The sequence below is a fragment of the Macrotis lagotis genome, chromosome 3 (genome assembly GCF_037893015.1).
Source record: "Macrotis lagotis isolate mMagLag1 chromosome 3, bilby.v1.9.chrom.fasta, whole genome shotgun sequence".
Taxonomy (NCBI): domain Eukaryota; kingdom Metazoa; phylum Chordata; class Mammalia; order Peramelemorphia; family Peramelidae; genus Macrotis; species Macrotis lagotis.
The window spans coordinates 175,014,292-175,038,766 of NC_133660.1; the positions used below are offsets into that span (position 1 = coordinate 175,014,292).

General features: G+C 35.9%; 1 protein-coding gene across 8 annotated transcripts in view; it reads left to right on the forward strand.

Moving 5' to 3' along the window:
- Positions 1-13,061: 13,061 nt before the first annotated feature.
- The window catches only part of RBM47 (RNA binding motif protein 47), a 156,528-nt gene continuing 145,114 nt past the window's right edge, over positions 13,062-24,475 (forward strand). For 5 of the 8 annotated variants that reach the window (XM_074229570.1, XM_074229577.1, XM_074229576.1 and 2 more), the window contains exon 1: positions 14,809-14,903. The gene's annotated coding sequence lies outside the window, so the exon portion shown is untranslated. Of the gene's footprint in view, positions 13,191-14,808; positions 14,908-24,475 lie in introns of those variants that run through there. The other 3 variants (XM_074229574.1, XM_074229573.1, XM_074229571.1) reach the window with 3 other exon arrangements.

Genomic DNA, 24,475 nt, shown 5'->3' on the forward strand with positions numbered 1-24,475 from the left:
CTGAAGGGTTTTCTGAATCTTGCTAGTACACTTACTCTAGAACCTGTCCTCAGTGCCTAAGGTCTCCTCATCCTGGAATATTCCTCCTTAGTTCCAGACCCCTTTTCTCGCTGGTGAGTACCTTCCACAACTTGCATTTTGGGAAGGTGTCCACTCCTACCCCATCCCAGCATCAGGAGTTTCCTTGCCCTGAAAAATATGGTGAAATATCTCTTGACAAGACCAACCCCTCTATTCCCATTGGTGAGTTCCTTCAAGGATCCTCCATTTTGTGGAAGGATACAGACCAGCCTGAATTATCATTCTCCTCCTGGCTCTATTCCTGATTTTCTCTATTTCAAATTCATATTCTTTTCCTCTCCTCCCTCAATCCTTTTCAGCTTCTTTTTGTGTGCAGTTCTTCCCCTTTAAAATATAAGCCATTGGGGGTAGCTAGGCTGGATAGAGCACTGGCCCTGGAGTCAGGAGGACCTGAGCTCAAATCCAACCTCAGACCCTTGATAATTACCTAGATGTGTAACAGAAGTCACTTAACCCTATTGCCTTGCAACCCCCGACCCCAAATATAAGCTAGTAGATGGTAGGAACTATCTTTTTGTTTATTTTTGTATCTCTCCCTCCCCATCTAGCAAAAATTCTACTACACATTGAGAATTTAATGAATGCTTCCTTCCTTGCCTTGCCTTTTTTTGAGCAAGGGATTGACATTGTCAGACTTGTTCATTAGGAAGATTATTTGGACATCTATCATAAAGATGTACCATCTCAACATGCAACTCCTGTGATAAGTATATGCAAAAAAATCACTATGAAGATAATTAAAACTTACGTGTCAATCTATTGTAGAAGATGAAGACATAGAAAAACTCTATATAGAAAATGTTAAATCCTTTCAAATCACTTTCAAATTGAAAAACATCTTAATACTAGGTGACTTCAAAGTAAAGATGGGCAAAGAAAAATAGACTACAGTGTGACTGGGTAAACAATCATCAGCTCTCAAGTCAGACAACCTGAGTTTGAATCCATCTCCTATGATACTTAACTGTCTGAATGACCTTGGGCACCTGGGCCACCTTTTTTTATCCATAAAGTAAGAGAGTTAAACTAGATCTAGATCTCAGAGGCTTTTTCAATGTTTAGATCTATGTTTCTCTGATTCTGTTTGAATGGAATTCAGGTCTTAGAAATCAAAGAAGGTAAAGATTTAAATTGTGCAGAAGATTTTATATCATGAAAGACAACATAGTAAAACATCAGACAGCATCCTAGACACTCAAAACAAGTAACTGACTTTAACCCAAAAGACAACTGGTTATTAATGAGAGAGTCATTTCCAAATCAACTGTCCAGAGAGTCAGATCATTGACTGGTTCAAAGAAAGGCCAAAATCACTATCAAATGTAAAAACATTGTGAATAATGGTAACAGCTTCAACTATCCTATTCTAAGAAGGCTATACCAAGATATGAGAAATGTTAAAAGGTTAAAGATACTAATCTGGGTTATCACCATTCCTTGTAAGAGTTTAACTGAGGTGAGACAGTCACCCCCATGGGGAGGCTTAAAGAGCCCATCAACTGCCTTAGCAGCAAATACCTGATATTCTTGCCAAGCAAAATGAGATGACAGTTAATGATAACAGATTTTGAATACAAACTAATTTGTAAAGTACTCCAGAGAATGGTGGAAAGTTTACAAGCTTTACTGCCTAAACAGCAAAAACAGTACAAAGCAAAGTGGACAGATTACTTCACATGAGACTCAAATTGACTATCTCATTCCATGAATGTTCATACACAAAAATAGCAAGAGAATAATCAATAAAAAAAATAGAATGAATTTGTCAATGGTTTTCTATTGTGTTTATTTTAGTCCAGACCTATCCATAATTTCATTAGTGGAGAGAAGTCTTGGAAAGGAAACACACTAGTAATGCAGACTGGCAATTATTCTACAGCATTGAATTTTAGAGAACTGTCTGCGTCACTGAGAAATAAAGTGGCTTCCCCTGAACCCATACATTATTGAACCCATATCTTCCAAACTCCAAGGCATGCTCTCTATTCACCTTTTAACATTGCTTCTCATCAGTGGAACATAGATAACAAGATTCTGATGTGATTATTATTTTTTGATAACCTACATAACACACACTCACATACACACAAGAATCTGAGCAACTGGAAGAAATTTTATCTTTAAAGGTTTTTCTCCAACAAGGAGTCTCTCGTGCATCTATTAATATCATACAAGATTCCTTGATAAATGCAATCCCAGAGGTAACTTTATTCAGTGATCTTTTGATTATTAATGTGAAATGAGGCATGAAATAGAAAGATGGATGCATGAAAAATATTTTTTCCTTCTGTTATGGAGAATAACCTGTGCAAGGTTCAAATAGAAAGGAGTCTATAAATGGAAGTCTTTTACTTCTGAATGTGGATAACATGAAGCTGATTACACTGAGCTGCAGGTCATTAGGGATCTTCCTCAGATCCATAGTCATTGAATCATAAATTGAGAGCCAGAATAGACCTTTGAAATAATCTAGTACAATCCCTTTCATTTTACAGATAATAACTGAGTCCCAGAGAAATTAAATAATACCAAGATTTGAACCCAGGTTCTTTGACTACCAAATTCATTGTTTCTTCTACTGAACTACTTTCCTTTACAATTATTCAAAAAAGATCAGGCTAACAATCCATATAGAAATAAATGGAAATGGATGAAAAAATTGGTCTGTGTCTTTAGATCATGTTATAGAATGTAATATAGTTCTTTTTTTTTTTAGGTTTTTGCAAGACAAATGGGGGTTAAATGGCTTAGCAGAATATATTTCTAATAATATTAAGTTAGTAATAGAACAGGCACTCTATATATGATTTGATCTTATTTATGCTGGTTGACATTTTTATTAATCAATAGATAATGAATAGGTAATAGCTCTCAGAACAAAGTAGAAGAAGAGAGTGAATTGGATTACATTTGGGAAACTTTGCAGTGCTTTTAATAATCCTAAACTGGAAGACATTTATTTTCTCCCCCCTTTTTAGTTTTTTTACAAGTTAATGGGTTTAAGTGACTTGCCCAAGGTCACCAAGCTGGGTAATTATTAAGTGGCTGAGTCCGCATTTGAACTCAGGTCCTCCTGACTCCAGGGCCACCTAGCTGCACCACCTAAGCTGCCCCTGAAAAATAGAATTCTTAATAGTAACTTCAAAGTTCTGAAAGATTATAAGTATTCCTAGAGAGAGGATAGCAATGTATTGCCACCTGGTATACAATTTAGACTCAGTCGAGTTTACCATGAAGCCAGGAGAGAAAAGTCAAAGAACATTAATGTTTGTTAAGAAGAGAAAGTGGGAGAAGAGTAGAGCCAGATCTCAGCTCTCTTTATATGGAAGGAAAGAAAAGAGAATGTCAACCTCATCATTACTTCTGCTGTCAGAGAACATGCTCCTAGAAGCACACCTCCTTGTCTTTTCCTCAGTCCTCCCCTACGAGAGCTAGAGACAACATCTCTTCTGCATTCCAGACTCTGCCAGATAGGTCAGTGGAGGTGTTTCTCCTTTTCAAAGGAGGAAGTAAGTTTTCAGCTCTCTCTTCAATGCCTCATCATGACTCATTAGAGACTATTTTCCAGGCTGAAGCAGAGCAGAGGAAGGAGCCAGTATTATGCCCTGCCATGTTAAATAGCTAGAAGGAGTCAGGTGATAATTACAGTATTGGCAAGGTTGGCTGAGCAGGCATGTTTCCAACACCTGTTGGTGGGTGGATGATACCAGTCATCATGCTCACAACATCATAGCTAAGCAGGAAGGCATCTAATAATATAGAAGGTCTGTGATCTTCATTAATGCAGGGAATACCCACTTTGATGAAATCACAAATCTTCCTAAGTGGTGAATTGTAGAGGGAGGAAAGATGGATTGGAGAAGGTAGAGAATAGATTCCAAAAAATGAGTTGGATTATTTATGGTAGTCTAGGCAAGAGGTTGATGAGGGTCTGAAATAAGTCTGTATTGAATTGAACATATCTATCTTTGTTCCTAAACCCTAAGAACCAGCATGGCTTTATTAAGAACAAGTCAAGCCAGATTAACTTCATTTCTTTTTTTTGACAGGGTTACTAGACTAGTAGATCCAGTAAATAGCACAAACACAGTATATCTGGATTTTAGTAAAGCTTTAGACAAAGTCTCTTATGTTATTCCTGTGAACAAGATGGAGAGATGTGGATTAAATGGGAACAAAATGACTCAATTCAGAAGTGATTTAATAACAAGACCCAAAGTGTATTTAATAAGGGATTGATGTTTATTTGAAAGGAGGTCTTTAGTGGAATAACCTTAGGATTTGATCTTATTTATGCTAGTTGACATTTTTATTAATCAATTAATTGCTTGAATCAAGGTGGGGGGAAGGCATGTTTATCAAATTTGAAGATTTCAGGGGCAGCTAGGTGGCACAGTGGATAGAGCACTGGCCCTGAAGTCAGGATGACCTGAGTTCAAATGTGACTCAGTCACAATAATTACCTGTGTGACTTTGGGCAAGTCACTTAACCCCACTGCCTTACAAAAAAGCAAAAACAAAAACAAAATTTAAAGATTTCAGAAAGCTGGGGGGAGGGGGAAGAGAAGTGATAAAATGGATGACATTCAGGATCCCTAATATTTATTAATTTAGGTAATGGACCTAAATCAAAGAAAATAGAAAGCAATAGTGATAAATATTAAATGCCACTTTTGGTTTCAAAAATTACAGAAGTATAAGATGTGGAAGGCATAATTAGGTAAATATTCATGTGAAAAAGTTTTAGTGAATTACAAGCTCAACTGTGTGACATGGCAACCAACATTTTTTTTAATTGTTATCTTCTCCGCTATACTTTCCATTATGTTGATCCTTAACCTCTCTCAAAAAGGAAGAAAGAAAAAAATTTGCATCTTATCAAACTACATCTTATCAAAAAAAGTCAGACATTATATTCAGTGTTCCACATTCACATTCCCCACCCCATTTTGCATTCCTTTCTTCTTATATGCCTTCTTTGGAACTGAGATTGGTCACTTTAAATTCAAAGCATTCATTCTGGATTGTTTTCTTGTTGTCCTTTATAATTACATTGTTGTGATTGTGAATATTGTTTTCTGGTTTTATTGAATTTGTTTTACATCTGTTTATATGTTTTTTCTTGTTTTTGGAATCTGTCATGTTCATGCTTTCTTAGAACACAATAATTGTTCGTTATATTTATGTACCAGTTTGTTTAGCCATTGCCCAATCAATGAGCAACTTGTTTCCAGTTCTTTATTATTAACAAAAAATGCCACTACAAATATTTTGTTGTTTTTTATTATTATTATCACTGGCTTCTTTGGAGCATTTGTCTAGCACTAGAATCTCTAGGTCAAAAGGTAGGAACTTTTTAGTGATTTTATTTCCATAATTCTAAATATGTTTCCAGAATAAATAAATCATCTCACAACTCTACTGCAAATATTGTTAGTTTGCTCATCTTTCTAAAACTTTTCCAACAATGACTATTTGTAAAATTTTGAAATATTTCTTTCCTGTAATCATCAACTGTTTTTTCTGAATTGCTCTTTGACTTATTTCTAATTTTGGATTTCATTCTGAAATCTTCATGTAGATCTATGTATGCTTCCATTTGCTTCCTAAATGGATTAATATTTCAAATATGTTGTAGACCATAAAAAAAATATTTAGTACTTCTTTCTTTTGCTTTTGCACTTATTCTGTACCTTAAGACTTTTTTTGTGAAAGTGCTATGCAATGCTGAAAAAATATATAATATATATAAAATATTATAAATATTTTAGCCACATACCCAATTTAAAATCTACTTGTCTAGATTATTTTCAGATTTTAAAAAATTAACAAAATTTCAATCTTTTTTCTTTCAATAAATACATAAAGATACAAACACACATGCTCACACATATTTTCACGTTACCCAAAACTTATAAAGAATTAATTTCACTTTATTGCCAGAGTCTGAAATTTTTTTAGCTTTAGTATATATTTTATATTTGCTTATCTGTGTTCATGTTATTTTTCCCAGTGAACTTTAAGTTTCTTGATGACAGGGACCATTTTCTTTTCACACACTTATGTCCTAGTGCCTACCTAGTATAATCAATAGTACCTGATTAAACTTTAATAAATGCTTTTTGAATGAATTAACTTAGTATTCAATTTTGAAATTTTTCACATTGCAAATGAACAATTCGCTATGACTTATACAGGCAAAACTGAAAAATAAAAGTAGAGATTCAAACAAAATGCTAAATTAACCTGGGTTTGATCCAATCTCATTGAAAATATCAGAAGAACTGTGATGTTAAAAAGTCAGAAAGTAAAAAAAAAATTTCCCATTTCAGAGTTCATTATTGATTACTATATCATAAAAGTGATAAAATTTGTATATATTTAAATATTGCTTCTTTATATAAAAGTGGCAAGCACTACATTTAAATTCAATCAAATATTTTTAATTATTTAAGATTTGCTATCCCCCTTCCCTACCCTCAGTAAAAGTCTAGAAAACTGTATCTGAGAAAATTTGGGGAAGAGAAATTTTGCATGAGGGAGGGTTGGGTAAGATACCAAAGAAGGTTTATTAAAAGAGTCATTTGATATGTTTTAATGAAGGTGATTACAAATATTAGTTGCACAGCAATTTGCTACCAATAACTAACAAGGAAATCTATAACTGTCAAAGAACTATAGAACAAGTCAGTCATTCAGTCAATAAACATTTAATACATGCCATATATATATGTGTATATACATATATATATATATATATATATATATATATATATATATATATATATGACACTGTGCTAAAGGATGGGGCCACCACCAAGTAAGGCAAAAAATAGTTCCTGACCCTGAGAAACTCACCATAAGCAACTATGCACAAACAAGTTACATTCTGTATAAATAGGAAATAATCAACAGAAGAAGACACTAGAATTAGAAGTTGGGAAAGGTTTCCTGTAGAAAGTAGGATTTTAGCTGGAACTTGAAAGAAGTCAAGAAGCAGAGATGAGGAGGAAGAGCATGCTAGCCATGGAGGACAGTCATAGAAAATGGTTGGAGGTGACAGATGGAGTGTCTTATTTGTAGTACAGAAAGTAGGCCATTGTCACTGGCATGGGCTTTGTGTGTGTGTGTGTGTGTGTGTGTGTGTGTGTGTGTGTGTGTGTGTATATGGCAGGGTAAGGTGTAAAGAAAATTCCAAAACACTGAGAGACTTAAGTTATGAGGTGCTTTGAATGTCAAATAGAGGATGTTTTACTTAATACTGGAGGTAATAGAGAGCTACTGGAATTTGAGAAGGACAAGGACATAGATGGATCTCTCTGCTTTAGAAAAATCACTTTGTATGATTTCTCTCTCATCACATTCAATTTGGATCAATGTATACCATGGAAACAATGTAAAGACTGGCAAATTGCCTTTTCTGGGGGGTGGGGGCAGGTAAGTCTAGGGGGAAAATTATAAAATTCAAAATAAATAAAATCTTAAAAAAGAAAAAATCACTTTGGCAGTGAAACTTTTGTGTTCCAAAAACCTAAAGAGAAGAGAGCACCAAAGAGAAGAGGATGATTGACAGTGTCAGAAACTGCAGAGAGGTCAAGAAGAATTACAATTGAGACAAGACTGTTGGATTTGACAATTTAGATATCTTTGGTAATTTTTGAATTGAGTGATGAAGTGGGAAACCAGATTGTAAGTGGTTAAGAAAAGAGTGAAAGGAGAGAAAACAGAAGTATCTATTATAGGCCAGTCTTCTCAAGGAATTTAGCCACAAAAGGTAGGGAAGGGATAGCAGGGAGGAACGAAAAGATCAAGCCAATTGTCTTGAATCAAATTTGAATTGAATATATATATATATGTATATATATTTATATATATGTATATATAATATATACATATATATGTGTTGTGTGTGTATATGTATGTATGAAATGACAAGTGCCCCAATGCTTTGTCTTTTTTAATTTCTCCACACTTTCTTTCTTAGATCATCACCTCTGCTCTAGATATACTTTTCTCTCTTCTTAAACTCAAGTGCTTGATGAAACCAGGTCACCTTTATTCAGTCCTTTACTCAGGTAAAGGACTTGTCCTCTCACTAATCATAGTTAAGCAATTCTAATTTATTCCCCATCATCTGCCTCTTTGATTCTACTTGTTGTGAACAGAACTGGAGGAAAACATGAAATTGTGCTAACTAGGGTCACCACAGATTATGTTGGGGAAATTCAACTGGACCTTTCCTATAGGAAAGTAAGTAATAATTTCATTCATCTCATTCCACTCACCACAGCAATGATTTCAAAATTTTTCTTCCCTTCTCAAACCTCCTTTGCCACTACCTCCTTTGTCACCTATCACTCTCTCTGCAATAAACCTCACTTCATACTTTATGGGGGGGGGGGGGAAATGAGGCCATTAGCCATGAACTCCCTCTTATCCCCTCCTGTCGTATATCCCACTTACATTTTCTGTTCATCATCTCTTCCATTCTAGTCTCTGACAATAAGGTGGTCCTCATCATCTCTCCCCCACAGCATTACAACAATCCTTAAATTAGTCTCCCTGCCTCAAGTCTGACACTTTATTCCTGTCCTGCAGGCAGCAGCCAAAGTGATTTTCCTAAAATACAGATCACCATTTTCTACTTAAACCCCTTACTACTTCATCATCAAGCAAACTCTTCCATTTACATTTAAAGTCATTCAAAATCTGGTCCCAAACTACTTTTTCAGCCTTATTACATATTTCCTCCCTTTAGCATATACTTTGTTTCAAACAAATTGGCATTCTAGCTATTCCTCTTGAATAGTACTCCATCCTATCTTTCTGATTTTGAAATGACTGCCTCCTTATGCCTGGAATTCACTTCCTCCTCACATTTGCCTCTTAGACTCCTGATTTCTTTCAAAACTAACCTTAAAAGGTTTCTACATGAAGTTTTTCCTTATTTCCTTTGACCCCATAATTTAGATTCTATTTTGAATATCCCCCAGGAGTCTTGAGATCATGGATGGAAAGAACTTCAAGGACCTTAAAATGTGTTATATAAATGCCAGTTATCATTATCATCACCTTCATGATCACATTCATCAACCTTATTGTTCTAGAGACTTCCACTAGTCTTACACATCACTTCTTCTGAGTTTAAACAATATTTAGAGAGCAATACAGAGAGGTGAAGATATTAGTAAATGTATCACTTTAAGCTACCTCTTCTCCCTTCTTCATCTTCTATCACTGGGATGTCTCCTGACAACAGTTTCCCTTTTATCTCAGTCTTCTACAATCATCCTTACCAAAGTTAACCTCTTTTACCTCTTCAAGTGTTCCCTTCTCACCCCAACAATCTGCCCCATCTGATATTCCCATTCTATCACTTAGCTTAAATTGCTTCCTCTCTCCTGGCTCATTCCCTACTACCTACAAGCACACCCATGTCTTTCCTTCATCTTGAAAAACAACAACAAAAATTTCTCACTTGGTCCTTCTATCCCTGCAAACTATTATTCTATTTATCTTCTTTTTTTTTTGGAATTAAACTATTTGGAAAGCCTTCTAACTAGCTGTTCCAATTTTCTCTTCTCTCATTCTTTTCTTAACGTTTTACTATCCAGCTTCCAATCTGATTATTTTACTAAAGCTGCTCTCTCCAAAGTTGTCAGTGATCCCTTCAACTTCTTTGCTGGATCCTCATTCAAATCATCCCCTATAACCAAAAATGTCCATCAGAGTTCTGTACTGGGTCCTATTCTCTTCTCTCTCTATACTACTTCATCAGCTCTCGTGGATTTAATTGCTATATCTGTGATGATGACTCTTACCTATCCTGTTTCAAGTCTCTGCTGACCTCAAATCTGGCATCTCCAGCTGCCTTTCAGCTACCTTGAACTGGATGTTGAGGAGGCATCTTAAAACTCAACATGTCCAAAACATGTCTCAATACCTTTCCTCTTAAATCTTGCCTCTACCTCTACTGTACTTTCCCTGTTACTACAAAAAGTATCACCATTCTTCTACTTCCGCAGGATTACGATCTATGTGTCATTTTGGACTCCTCATATGTCTTCTCTCGCCCTCATATCCAAGTTGTTGCCAAGACCAATTGATTCCACCTTTGCAACATCTCCTGAATATGACTCCTTCTCTACTCTGCCACTGCCACTTTCTAGGTAGGCTCCCAGCGCTTCACTACTGGATTATTGCAATAGGCTGCTGGTAGATCTGTGTGTCTCATGTCTCTATTCTGTTCTCTATTTAGCCACTAAAGAGATTTTCCTAAAACGCAGGTCTGAACATGTCACCCCTACACAGTAGACTCCAGTGGCTCCTTATTGCCTCCAGGATCAAATAAATATAAACCCTTAGTCACAGCCATTCATAGTCTATTCCTCCTTTACCTTTCCAGTCTTCTTATACTTCCCGCCATATTCTCTTTGATCCACTGTTCCTTCATATAAGACACTCCACCTCTTCACTCTGGGCATTTTCTTTGGCTGTTCTCTCCACAACTCTGCCTGCTGATTTTTGGGGATTCATTTTTAGTCCTAACTAAAATTCTGCCTTCCCTAGGAAGCTAATTCTAATGCCTTCCCTGTAGACACTTATTGATTGATTATAGGTTACATTCACTTACTTTTAAGTTTAATTTGCATTATTTACACTTTTCAAAGGTCTAGACAATCAACAGAACAAGTCAAATTCTGATTTGTAGACAGTATTTCTGAAGTATAAATTGTCATACTGAAAATTTAGCAAAGGCCTTAGAGCTGGTTCCAGTACAGTCCTTTCTATTATACCCATCTTCTCTGCATCCCCACTCCCCCAATATCCCTGAGATCAGGGACTTTTTCATTTCAGTCTTTGTATCTCACAGTGCATAGAACATAGTAAGCGCTTAATAAATTCTTATTTATTGATTTATTTTTTCCTCTCTTTTTTTAGTCTTCCCAAAAGATATGTGAATTTAAAGTAAGATGCTTAATGTTCTTTTATTTTTAATTTTTATAGAATATTTTAATTTATTTTTCCAACTACATGCAATGGTAGTTTTCAACAATCTTTTTTTTTGCAAAGTTTTGAGTTTCACATTTTTCTCCCTCCCTCCCCTCCCCCATACACTTATAATAGATTAATCGTGTTGCCAAAGAAGAATCACATTGAAATGGGAAAAAGACATGGGAGGGAAAAAAATACATAAGACAACTTTGAAAAATTGAAGAAAGTAAGTTTTAGTCTACATTTAAATTTAATAGTTCCTGCTCTGAATACGGATAGTATTTTCCATCACAATTCTTTTAGAATTATCTTTGATTACAGTACTACTGAAATGAACAAGTCTATCACAGTTGATCATCAACCAATGTTGCTGTTTGTGTTCTGTTCACTTCCTTAGAATTCTTTTAAATATTTTTTTTAGTTTTTTTTTTTTTGCAAGGCAAATTGGGTTAAATGGCTTGCCCAAGGCCACACAGCTAGGTGATTATTAAGTGTCTGAGGTCACATTTGAACTCAGGTACTCCTGACTCTAGGGCCCGTGCTCTATTCACTGCACCACCTAGCTGCTCCGAGTTCTTTTAAATCTTAAGGTTTGTGTGTGGGGGGTCAGTCAACTGGGTTTTCCTTATGACCACATACAAACTCTTTGTAACTGATAAAGTGTCAGATTAAATCATTAGTACAGCAAATCCACCACAAGAAATTATTATGTACCTACTATGTACTCAGGTAGTATGGTAGGTGGAGGGGATACAAATACAAAGAGTGAAAAAAATTCCTAATGCCAAGCAGCTTACATTAGATGGAGGAAAATATAAAAGGAAACTAGTTCAGTGCCTTTATTTTACAGATGAGGACTATGAGAGGGTAAATACCCAAGGTCATACAGGTAGTTGCCAGAAGCAAGACATGAGAAGACTAAAATACTGGATTTAGAGTGATGGGACTTCAGTTTAAATCCCTTCTATAGTGTTGACAACCTGAATGACAATGGGCAAGTCAATCTATCTTTGATCCATTGACACTGACCTCCCAGCAGTTCATTCAGTAAACTCGGCTCTCCATCCTAGGCTCCTGGCATTTTTACCAGTTGTACCCCAAGCCTGGAATGCTCTCCGTCCCTATCTTGCCTTCAAGCTTCCTTCCTTCAAGTTTCATCTAAAATCTCACCTATCCAAAGCCTTTTCTAATCCCTCTTAATTTTAGTGCATTCCTCTGTTGAATATTTCTAATTGAGCCTAGACAGAGTTTATACATATTTCTTTGCTAAAGTCTCCGATTTTAGATTGAGAGCTCCTAGAGAGCCGGATCTGCCTTTGACCTTTCTTTGTACCTCTGGGACTTTGCATAGAAGTAGCTGTGTAGTAAATGTTTATTGGCTGCCAGACTGACTGTTCCCCTCAGGGTCTCAGTTTCTTCTTTTGTAAAACAAGGGGAATGGTGCTAGATGATTTCCTAGGCCCCTTCTAGGTTTAAAGCTGTGATCTTATTATCATCTTTATCTCAAAATTCCTAGTCTTGAGATCTTTTCATTATTCCAACTTTCCCCCAACAAATTATTGAAATTATCTTTTACTAAAGGATAATTCACCCCTTCCCATCTTAAATAAAAAAAAATACAACTCTAATTCTTTCAGTTGCATGATTACAAAGTAGTCAGAAATCAGGATTCGTTTTTTAGGGTTCTGATATTGCCTGTTTCCTCTTTCTACTAGTCAGGTCACAAGTACCAAAAAAAAAAGCCCTGTAGGTTAATCCTATTGACAATAAACAGGCTTAATGGTTTTTTAAGCACATCAGACTCCTTACCCTTTGAATAAACAGGTAATGTAAAAGGGCCGACCTTATTTATAGTCTGGTTTCATTGTTTCTTTTGGGTGGTGGTGATGGGGGTGGGGTGGGAGCAAAAGTCAGACTAGAGCAGAAATAAAAGAGAGAAAGGTGGAGAGGATTTGGCTCTTGTGTTTTTGATGACTTTTTTGTTCCCTGTCTAGAAACCAGAAGTAATTTTAGGTTAGATTTAGTTAAAAAGTAAAACTCCACGTCGTCGGTAAGTCTCACTAATGCTTTGATAGGGGATTAGTAAAGGTCATCCAAGACATGCTATGCCTCAGGTAAGTCAAAGTTTTGTTTTTCTGCTAGAATGGGAATTAAAATTATTTATTTTCTAAGGGACTGGGAGTGTTTGGGGAGAGAGAGACTTACTGTTGGATTTGATCTCTGGATTGTTTAGTAGTTGGTTCCTTATTCCTCAAGTATGCTTCTAGTTTTGCTTCTCAGAAGAGACAGAGACAGAAGCAATCAGACAGAGAGGTGAAGAGACCAAACAGAGAGACTGAGAGATTGGACAAAATGTTAGCAGGTGAGACAGGTGCTTTTGTAAGCAGTACCAGTTATTTCCATTAAAAAAAATTTTTTTTTCTGTACATAGGCTTCAATTATTCCTATTTTGATAGGTGTTTGATTCTTAAAGGGTGATGGGTGGGGAGAGTAAGGAGTTCATCAGGGTCAAGCTTGCTAAGCAGACTTTGCAAAATTCCTCCACTTTCTTTCTCCTTCGGATCCAGCTTTTCCATCCGAGCCGGTTTATTTATTTATTAAAGCAGGACAACCTTCAGCAAAGGTATCCGCGCTCCTAAAACAACCGGAATGCTGTCCTGGCCTTCAGCCAGCAGCGGCTCAGTGAGCAGGATAAAATTTCAGTTCAGATTTACGGGAAGTGGCTGGTGTTAGGGAGTAAAAATCTGGTTTGGTGAGTTTAAGGGAAGGGAGTATACTAGAGACAACCTTGCTACTGTGAAGCGAGAGAAAAAGGGGGGGTGGAGTGGGGCCAGGGAGAGAGAGAGAGAGAGAGCAACAGATATAGACAGAATAAGATAGAATAAGAGAAAAGCAGAGAGAGAAACAGATATAGACAGAGATAGAATAAGAGAAAAGCAGAGAAACAGATATATAGACAGAATAAGAGAAAAGCAGAGAGAAACAGATATAGACAGAGATAGAATAAGAGAGAAACAGAAATAGATATAGACAGAATAAGAGAAAAGCAGAGAGAGAAACAGATATAGACAGAGATAGAATAAGAGAAAAGCAGAGAAACAGATATAGACAGAGATAGAATAAGAGAGAAACAGAAATAGATATAGACAGAATAAGAGAAAAGCAGAGAGAGAGAAACAGATATAGACAGAGATAGAATAAGAGAAAAGCAGAGAGATAATCAGAGACAGAGAAACAGATATAGACAGAGATAGAATAAGAGAAAAGCAGAGAGATAATCAGAGACAGAGAAACAGATATAGACAGAATAAGAGAAAAGGAGAGAGAGAGATGGGGCAGTGAGCATTTCCTTCTCCCCCTTCACCAGCCGGGCTGCCCAGTGGCGGGATGGGCAGGAGGGAAGCCGGCCCCTGAGGGTGGCAGAGTGGGCTTTCCCCCAGGTTTGGGGAGCGGAGCTCCAGCAGAATAAGCCCAGACCGTGGGGCCGGGCCCGGGAGAAGCTAAGGGGCTGCATGACCCGAGCCTGCTCCAAGCCGACTCTCTTTCTCCAGGCTTTGGGCATTCCGAGGGACTCCAAAAACTTGCGCACTGGCTAAGCCCGGGGAGCTAATCCTGAAAAAGATCTGTAGCTTTAAGCGGGCGCTGGAGGAGTAGCCTGACACTCCTTATTTTGATTTTACATTAGAAAAAAAGAGTGAGAGGGAGAGGGAGGGAGGGAGGGAGGGAGGGAGGATGCCGCAGTAGGTTACTTCCCAGTCGCGTATGTTGCTCCCTTGCTGTGAATGCAGCTAACTTCTGAAGTGATTGGCTTCCCACCCTCCACACAGGTAGGTGGGTGATTTTTTTTTTGTTCTGGATTTGGGGGGAGGGGGAGATTATTTTGCTTTCTTTAATCTTTGTGTTCTGGAGTTTTCTTTTCTCTTCACCCCCCCCCCCCCAGTCCTTCCCCTTTGGTTCCTGGTTCCCCTATATCTCCCCTCCCCATGTTGTTCGGCTCTTGGGTGGAAGGAAACTCTCAGGAAAGCTTTGAAAAGCGTCAGTCGCTTCCAAGTCCTGGACACTTTGCAAAGAAACCACTTCTCCCGTGATGAGAAATTGTTTCCAAGGAAAGAAATCCAGTTTTTTTTTTTTCATGCGTGAAAAGGGCTTGATTGGATCTGTCAAGAGGCACAGGTGAATAAAATGAGCTAATTAAAGCGAGATTGTGGCGACAGGCTGAACCCTACTTTAGGCTTCAATGTTTGCCAGTTCCGATTCAGACCGTCCCCTCTGAGGTCATCTTAGTTACAAGTTAGATGCCTTATTTTTTTTTATCAATAGTTCCACAGAAAGCCTTTGGTGACTGGGCAAACATACAAAAATTATAAATGAACTGATGGCTGACAGGTCAATGAAAAGAAATGGAAGTGAAGTTTTTGGGGTTTTTTTTTAAGAGAACTGATTTTTCTGTGTTTTATTCCGGACACCCCTTCTGAGAGGGTTTAGAATATGACCTTGCTTCTAGGACATTAGCAATTGGGTAGGAAGGTATTGTCCTCAAGAAGCACATTACCAATGCGAAATAAAAATGCAGCCACATTTTTTTATGAATTTTTTTTATGAATCACTGTTTTCTTGAAGAATAACTTAGAGCGACAATGTATTCTTTTAAAAGCCAAACTCACATGATTTCTAAGGAAGGAGGGGAGCTTTTCACTAGTGGGCACAAGTATGTTGAAATAGCTACAATCCAGACCACAAATACCAGTGTGCTGGCAATTGTAAGCACTTTGGAGAATTGCAGGTGCCAGATCAGAAAGGTGAAAGGTCACGGTTTGGTATCAAGCTGAGCCTGGCATAAGGAAAAAAAAACTTAAGGCAACTTAGTCTAACAAAAAAGGGAAAATATGATCGTAGTTTTTGGTAGTTTATCTTAAAACAATCCAGTTTTGAATTATTAACAAAGTTCACAATGCAAGAGATAAGCGAGGCAAACAAAACTGGAGGCTTATAAAGGGGAAGGAGGAGGAGGAGGAGGAGGGAGGGTAGAGCATTTTCTTTAGTTTTTCCTTATTTAGTGAACTTTCTTTCATCTCTTTTACATACACTCCATCTGCCTGTGTGATTTTACTGAATATCTTTATAGGTGAAACAGCCACCCCAACAAGTCTTGATTTCATTGCTAGAATTTAAAAATGAAGATCAGTTACCATAAAAATAAACTACTTACAATTATAACTACATTCTACTGCTGTTACAGTTTTGTGCCTCCCTAAACTATTTCTGGACCTTTTGTGGTGGAGGGACTCTCTTGAATTAAGATTTTTTTTAAAGGTTACATGAATATATTTTAATAATCAGAGAAGTGTTAGTTTTTTATTATTTCCCTGAATATTGATTGTATAATTGTATGTTGGATAGATACTTAAATATCACTTTGCCTAGAACATTTTTTTTAAAAAAGGGCTTTTGGAGAAAGCACTTTTAAAATCAGTGTCTTTATCATTAGATCCTATTGGTTGAATTCTGTGGTGACTAGCTTGTAATACTGTATTGAAAGAATGAGAGTAGTCAAGGAACGTGTATAACTTGTAAATTTCAGTCCCATTTTGCTCTCTAAAGCTAATGGTATGTGTTTTTTATGGTATTGGTATTTTTTGGTATATTTAATGGTATGAACACAAATTGAATGGGTTTATGAGGGGGAGATTCTTTTTGTATAAAGTCTAGGTTGACTTTTAGGGACTTTTAATGACAAAATTTTAGTGGGCTTTTAATGACAAACAATTAAGGTGTGAGTATACCGTTGAATTTACTTTCCTACTAGTGGTTAAATTTGCTTGTCAAATTTGCTATAACTATTTTAAAAGAGAAATGGTGAAACCGCACATAGTTTCCACCCAAGGTTTTTCAGTCTCTCATCTCTCTTCTCAGGTTAGATTAAGTTTTCCCCCAACTTCAACCCAAACTCACTTGAAACTGTAATACTTGTTAGGAGAACATAGGAAGTTTGGGGAATCTCTCTCTTTTAATAATATTCAATTTTTGAATAATGTAGAAACCAGGGAAGCTTTGTTTGCCCTGGATTCAAGATTTCTATTACTAAAACTTTGCCCAACTTGACTATCAAAATTATCTTCAAATAAAAATTTCACTGGAAAATTGTTAATATTGGTGTGATGAGAAGTTTCATTTTCAATAGAAATAGCAGTATCTCCTTTACATTGATTCCTAATTTAATAATACTTGGGGTTGTTAACTGACATAGTCAATGATTTAAGAAAAAGATTTCAGTAATATTCAAATAATGATGACTTGGGTTACAAAGATAGTGTGGGGAGTGTGCTTTTGAATTTTTCCGAGTGAATATCATAGAACTTGTTTTATTGTCACCTTAAAAATTGTTTCAAACAGAACTTTGAATTTCAGGGGAGTAAGCAAATAAGCCATAACAACTTTTTATTTTTGCTCTTAAAAACCCTCCTGATATTGTTTCAGTTCACTTGATTTTTGCCAGGATTTGGTTCCATCAAGGTTGCAGGTTAGCCATTTCTCTTTATCTTAGAATCTGTAGGAAAAAGCAGAATTAGGGAACTTTACTTCTAAGGTGTAGTTAACCAGAAAGTTTGAGGATGAGGCTTCTCTTCCAATGGAAGTAGTGTAGGGTAGCTATGATATAACCAACATAGAAACAGGTGGTTCCAAACAGGTTAGAAATCTGAGGTGTACAACTTCCTTGTAGCTCAAGTAGAGATTATAAATACTTTCCTGTTTTTGGAGAGGATTGATATAAAAACAATTTAATTCAAAGTTTAGCTTCCTTTTGTAATTCAAATTCTCCAGTGCTCTGCTTGGGACATTAGAATGAATTGAAGATGTTATCTCCTGTTCTATCAGAAATAAACTGATTACTAAAGGCCTCAACCATTCTAATCCCCTCCTTTCCCTTTCTTTTAGTTTCCCTGTGTGTCTGTGTGTGTGTGTGTGTGTGTGTGTGTGTGTGTGTTTGTATGTGTATGTGTAAGAGAGACAGAGACAGAGAGAATAACCTTATCTAGCTAGGAGTATGTATATTATGAAACTGAATTACTATCTGTTATGTGTTTTGTATAATTTATTTACATATGTATAAAAAACAAGTTCTGTATTGTTTTTAATAATCCTGAAAGACTGTCTGGGAGGCAACTGAGCTAAAATAAAAAGAACACTAGCTTTAGATCTAGGTGCCTGTCTTTGACAAGAGCTGATTTTAACCTCCCAGACCTCAGTTATCTCAGCTATCAAGTGATGGATAAGGAAACTTGTACCAACCACACAGGGTTACTTATTTATATAAAGATCAAATGGGATCGGGAAGTATACTAAGTGCTGGAGATACAAAAAAGGCAAAAAAAATACAGTCCTTGGTCTCAAAGAGCTTACAATCTAATGGGTGATACAACATGCAAACAGTTAAAAAGCAGCCTAATATACAGGATAAATAGGAGATAATTAACTGAAGGGAGACTAGGGAATTAAGAAGAAATGAGAGAAGATTTCTGTTGGGATTTTTCATTGGATCTTAAAGGAAACCAGAATGGGAAGGAAAAGTATTCCCAGCATGAAGTACATTCATAGAAAATACCTGGAACTGAGAGCTGGAGTGTCATTCCTAGAACAGCCAGGAGGCCAATACCACTTATTTAGAAAGATAACTTTAGATTCTTTATGTCTGTTTATTAGTATTTTCATATATAAGTGTAAAACAAAATGCAGTTACAGTAGCTGCTCTTTTGATGAAAATATATATAAGACCTAAAAATATTTACTTTTCAGCTCTAAGAGTAAATTGGAACTTTCAGCTTCCCAAGCTTGATTCTCTAAAAGAAATCTGTTTAAAAAGTTAAAGGAAGAAAGATCTATTATTCCCAAGAATTCTCTTAATTTTGCAAATTGACTTAATCTAGAGTAAAGCCTGGAAAGGGACCTGAGAATCAGTTCTCTCATGACACAAATACAAAAACTGAGATCCAGAGAGGATCAGTGGACATTTGGTTCTATTATGTTGGGGAGAGTTGGGAAAGAGAGGGAGTGAAGATGTGTCCTTTATAATTATAAATTAGACTAATATAAAATTTTATTTATCTTTTGCATATTTGGAGAAGGGTTTCAGCCATGTTTAGTGGCAGAAGAATGTCAGGTGGGGAGTAAAAAATCATTCTAGGTAATGATAGTAACTCATTTTGATAATGCTTTCAGACTGGACCCCTGTTTCTTCATCTCAGTTTTTTGAAAGTTTGCTACAATGAAGGGAATCTGTTTTCAACTTGACTCTGCTACTTATTTGTGTGACCTTAGAACTCAGTTCCCTCTGTCTCCATCTCCTCCCATGATTTTTGGATGACTTATTGATCCCAAACAACTCTTTTTTTTCTTTTTTTAAGTTTTTTGCAAGGCAAACGGGGTTAAGTGGCTTGCCCAGGGCCACACACCTAGGTAATTATTAAGTGTTTGAGACTGGATTTGAACCCAGGTACTCCTGATTCCAGGGCCGGTGCTTTATCCACTGTACCACCTAGCTGCCCCCAATCCCAAACAGCTCTAAATCTGCTTGCTAGGTACTATTTTGTCCATTTGGAAGAAAGATTTTCATAAGTAATCAAACTGCAAATTTCCCATGGTCAGATTGTGTCAAGAGCCAGGATTAGAGCCAGTCTGGTCCAACTATCTTTTCAATACACTACACTATCTCCACTGGGATAACCAAATTATATGCACCAATTGCATGCCAGTAGGCATATAAATGCATGCAAAAGTATTGTGAAAGAGAAAATTGGAATAGTTTGCACTTATGGGTCTAGGACCCTCTAAAAATGTACCTAAAAAGGTACATTCTCAGAGTCCTAAGAATTATATACAATGTTTTATCTAGCACTTCCATGGGGGAAAAAGTTTTGTCTAAAAACAAAATGAACTTCTCAGTGGCTTTAAAATAATTTGATGCACAATTTTCAATCTTATGTTACAATTTGAATTCCCAGGTAAGGTTTTTGTGCCTCTAAAATGGTAATGACAACTGCTACTTATCATTGACAAGACAATTTAAAGGATATTTCGTTTTATTATTGTATTTAAAAAAATAACATGGTTCTGGGTACACCAAGCTCCTGCCAAGATTAGGCACATCTTCTCAGTAGCCTTCTTAAGACAATGTAGGCTTTGTTAGCTATGACTGGGAGGGTTTGGTGACACAGAAAACTCAATGGAGTACAACAACTTATTATTAACTGAAAACTCAATGGCCTGATGTTTTTTACATTTTATCTGCTAAAATCCATGATTGAATTCTTTCTCAACACAGATGACCTTATTATTTTAGAATATAACTTTCACACTGAAGAATGCAGTGCTTGCAGATTCACCTTTGATCCCAGTTAGGTGGTTAAAGACAAAAGCAGCAGTATGCTACTACTGAAGACTCAATTCTGCTATCCTTGACCAAAGCCTTAAGTTTGTGGGAGTTTGGCCTGATGACAAGGAGCAGAATTTGGTTTTATAGGGAGAAAAAGTCAAACATTGACTATGTTAGAAATGAAGAATATGGAGATGATGCTGAATGTATCAACTGAATCCAAAATACTGATAATGTTCAAAGTTTTGACTGCTTTATTATTTGGGATTTTATCATGTACTCCAGGGTAAAGGGCTCAATTCACTTGGGCCTAACCTGATGGTAGAAGCACAGGATTCTTATACAAATCTTGACTGATTAAATGATCTTTATCACTGAAGGAGTCAACCGTTATTTTTATAAAATTACTTTGACTTTGTTTCTAGGTATCAGAAAAAAACTTACACTGATATAAAACTGAAAATGACTTTAGAAGTCTTTTAGAAGAAGAAGAAAAAGACTTTAGAGTCTTTTCTATTTTACCTCTCAAAGAGAAAATCTTAGCTTGCATTTTTCAGTTTTCTTCAGTAGAAAGAGTACTGGGGCTGTGAGTTAAGAGATTCTAGGTTCAAATCCTAGCTCTGTTTGTGTGACTCTGGCAAGGTAACTTAAGCACAATTGTATATAAGCTGTCAAATACCTGCAAATATCCAGACCAAATAGTAGATAACATTTATACAGAAAAGCCACAACCCTTTCACATACTTATCTTAAAAAAAAACTAAGCCTCAAACCCAGATATTATAGATTTCTTATTTTTTCCCCAATTACATATCAAGAAAATTTAACATTCATTTTTACAAGGTTTTGAATTCAAACTTTTCCCTCCTTTCTTTCCCTCCCCTCTTCTGAAAATGATAGGCAGTACTATATATTTCTATCAAAGAGAGATGATTCTTACTACTTTAATTATAGGATTCCTCTCCCACCTTCTTGCCCCCCTTTTTCAGTAAATTTATCAAAGAAGAAATGTTATAAGGATAATGCTGTATCCTAGGAGAAGTTACAGACGGGGTCAGTTTTAAAGCAGAATTTATGAATTTGTGTTAAGGGTATTTAAAGAGCTGTGATCTTTTTCTCATTTTACTTTAAACACATATAATTAGCATCCTTTTTCTTCCTCAAGCAGGTAGAGATTCAGGATACCTAGTAGGTGGATGAGGATGAAGATGAGGATGAGAATGAGGATGATGGGGGTAAGAGGAGAGATTTATTAATAGATAGGGAGGTGAGAAAGAAATAGTTTGGAGAGGAAAGAATCAAGTAAATACATTAGAAATTTATGAACATGGTGTTTACAGCACCATTTTACTTTGGGATTTGGTTTATTTTTCATAGGACAAAGTTGGGAGGAGAGATAGTGAAAAAGATGGGGCAAATAAATCCTCTTTGAGGTACAAAGAAAATGCAGTAAGTTTGGTTTGGGAGTTCTTAAACTTTTGAGTTTCATGACCCATATATACACTTAAATTGAGAACTCCATAGATCTTTTGTTTTATGTACATTATATATATATCAATGTCTACCATATTAGAAATTAAAATGGACAATTTAAACAATATTTATTAACTCACTTTAAAAGATAATAAACCTATTCATTACTTGGTAACATGACACTTAATGGGAAAAAACTTCTAAAACCTACTCTGCATTCAATCTGTTACATATGTGGTTTTAGTTGAAATATATGAAGAAAATTTGGTCCCACAGTTATATAGTTGGAAAAAGAATATTTTAATAGGCAAATTATTTCTTAGTCTTATTATAAAGATATTTTTAAACTAAAGAACCCACTGAGAATCTTGAGCTCTAGAGGTCCACAGACCTCACTTTGGGAACTGCTGGTTTAGCCCTTCTTATTTAAATGTAAACCACAGTCTGACTTAATTTTTACAAAGAATATCACTTTGGACTAGTTTTGAGGACTTCATGATATTCCTTAAGGTATATTTATGTTTTTCAAAGAGTAAACAAAAGCTGCTGGCTCAAATAAGATGGAGCATTAGAATTTGTTTCTTTTATCTTGCAAATGTTCCTTATTAAAAGTCAGACATTGATTCCCTAAGAGTGGAAATAACTCTTATGGGTGTGAAGCATAGCAATGCTACTTATCCTAGAGTGCTACTTATAAGTAGCCACCATTTGGGATTGCTTCTACCAGTGATCTGGGATTGTCTCTAACCCTTTGAAATCACCAATAGCACCCCTTAGCTATTCCTTGATAGCAGAGGACTTCTCAGGATACTTCCTTGAAAAAGCTTAGTCCATCCCTTGGAATTTCATCGTTTGACATTCATTTGAAGGAAGTAGTTCTTGTAAAAGTCAACCTTCTCCTTAGGCCCTTGATCCTGTGTTCTACTATCTTTAAGAGCTGATGTCCTCCAATTAAAAAACAAAATGAAAGAAAACAAACCTTATCTATCTATCTGTTTAAACATGCATCTATTTTTTGCCCCTTCATTTCCATTCCACAGGGAGAAAAGGAAAAGCAAAAACTAAACATTTGTAACTTATATGCCTAGTCAGGTGAAACAAATTCATGCGTTGGCCATATCTAAATATTGCATCACATTCTGTATTTTAAGACCATCACTCTATCAGAGCATGCTTCTTCATTGGTCCTCTGGAATCATTGTTGGTCTTTGCCTTGAACAAACTTCTACAATGTTAAGTCTATAAATTATTTTCCTGTTTCTGCTCCCTTCACTCTTCATCAGTACTTAACGTCTTACCAAGTTTCTGTAAAAGTCCTTTTTGTACTTTCTTACTGTATTCTGCACTTTTCAATCTCTTTCAATCTCTGTTCAGTTACTCAAACAATATTGCTATTACATTGTATGGCTTTCTCTTGGTTTGACTCATTATACTCTTCATTATTTCATTCGAGTTTTTCCATGCTTTCAAACAACAACCAATGTATTATTCTTACAAGTAGTATTCCATTCTCCAATTGATGATCATCCCCTCAATTTCCAGACCTTTGTCACCACAAAAAGAATTGCTGTAAATATTTAGAACATACAGGCTCTTTTCCTTTTTCCCCCTGATCACCTTGGGAAAATAAAACTAAAAGTGGTATTGCTAAGTCAAAGATAAACAATTTTATAACTCTTTGGGCATAATTCCTGTTTGCTCTCAAATGGCTGGATTGGTTCACAGTTTCATCAATAATATATTAGTGTCCCAATGTTTCCACTTGCCTTCCAATAGTCATCATTTTCCCTTCTATCTTTTTCAGCCAATCTCAAAGATTTTAATTTACATTTCTCTATTCAGTGACTTAGAGTATTTCTTCATATGACTATATATAGCTTTGATTTCTTCATTGAAAAAGTGCCTGTTTATATCCTTTGACCACTTATCAGTTGGAGAATGACACACATTCTTAGATATGTGACAAAATTATCTATATATTTGAGATATGAGATCTGACTACATTAGTTTTATTCTTACAAAATCTTTTAAATTTAATATGGTCAAAACTATTTTATATCTCAGTGCTCTCTATATCATATTCATAAATCCTTCTAGCTATAAATCTAATATGGACTTATCCATGTTCTTCTAATTTATTTATGATATCTCTTTGTCTATCTCTATATCTCCTACATCCATTTTGACCACATCTTGATAAATGGTGTAAGATTTTGGCCTAAACTTAGTGTCTGTCATACTGCTTTCCAGTTTTCCCTACAATTTTTACCAAATAATGAATTCTTATCTCCAAAGTTTAAATGTTTACATTTGTCACATAGAAGATTATTGTGATTATTTGCTGCTGTGTATTGTATGTTTTCTGTTTCACTGATCCACAGTTCTATTTCTTAGCCACTTAGCCACTACAGCTGGTTTTAATAATTGCCACCTTATAATACTGGACCTCTTTCCTCTGTTTTTTAAAATTAATTCCTTTGATATCCTTCATCTTGTATTCTTCTAAATGAATTTTGCTATAATTGTACTATTCTATCCCTTTTATAGCTAAATTCC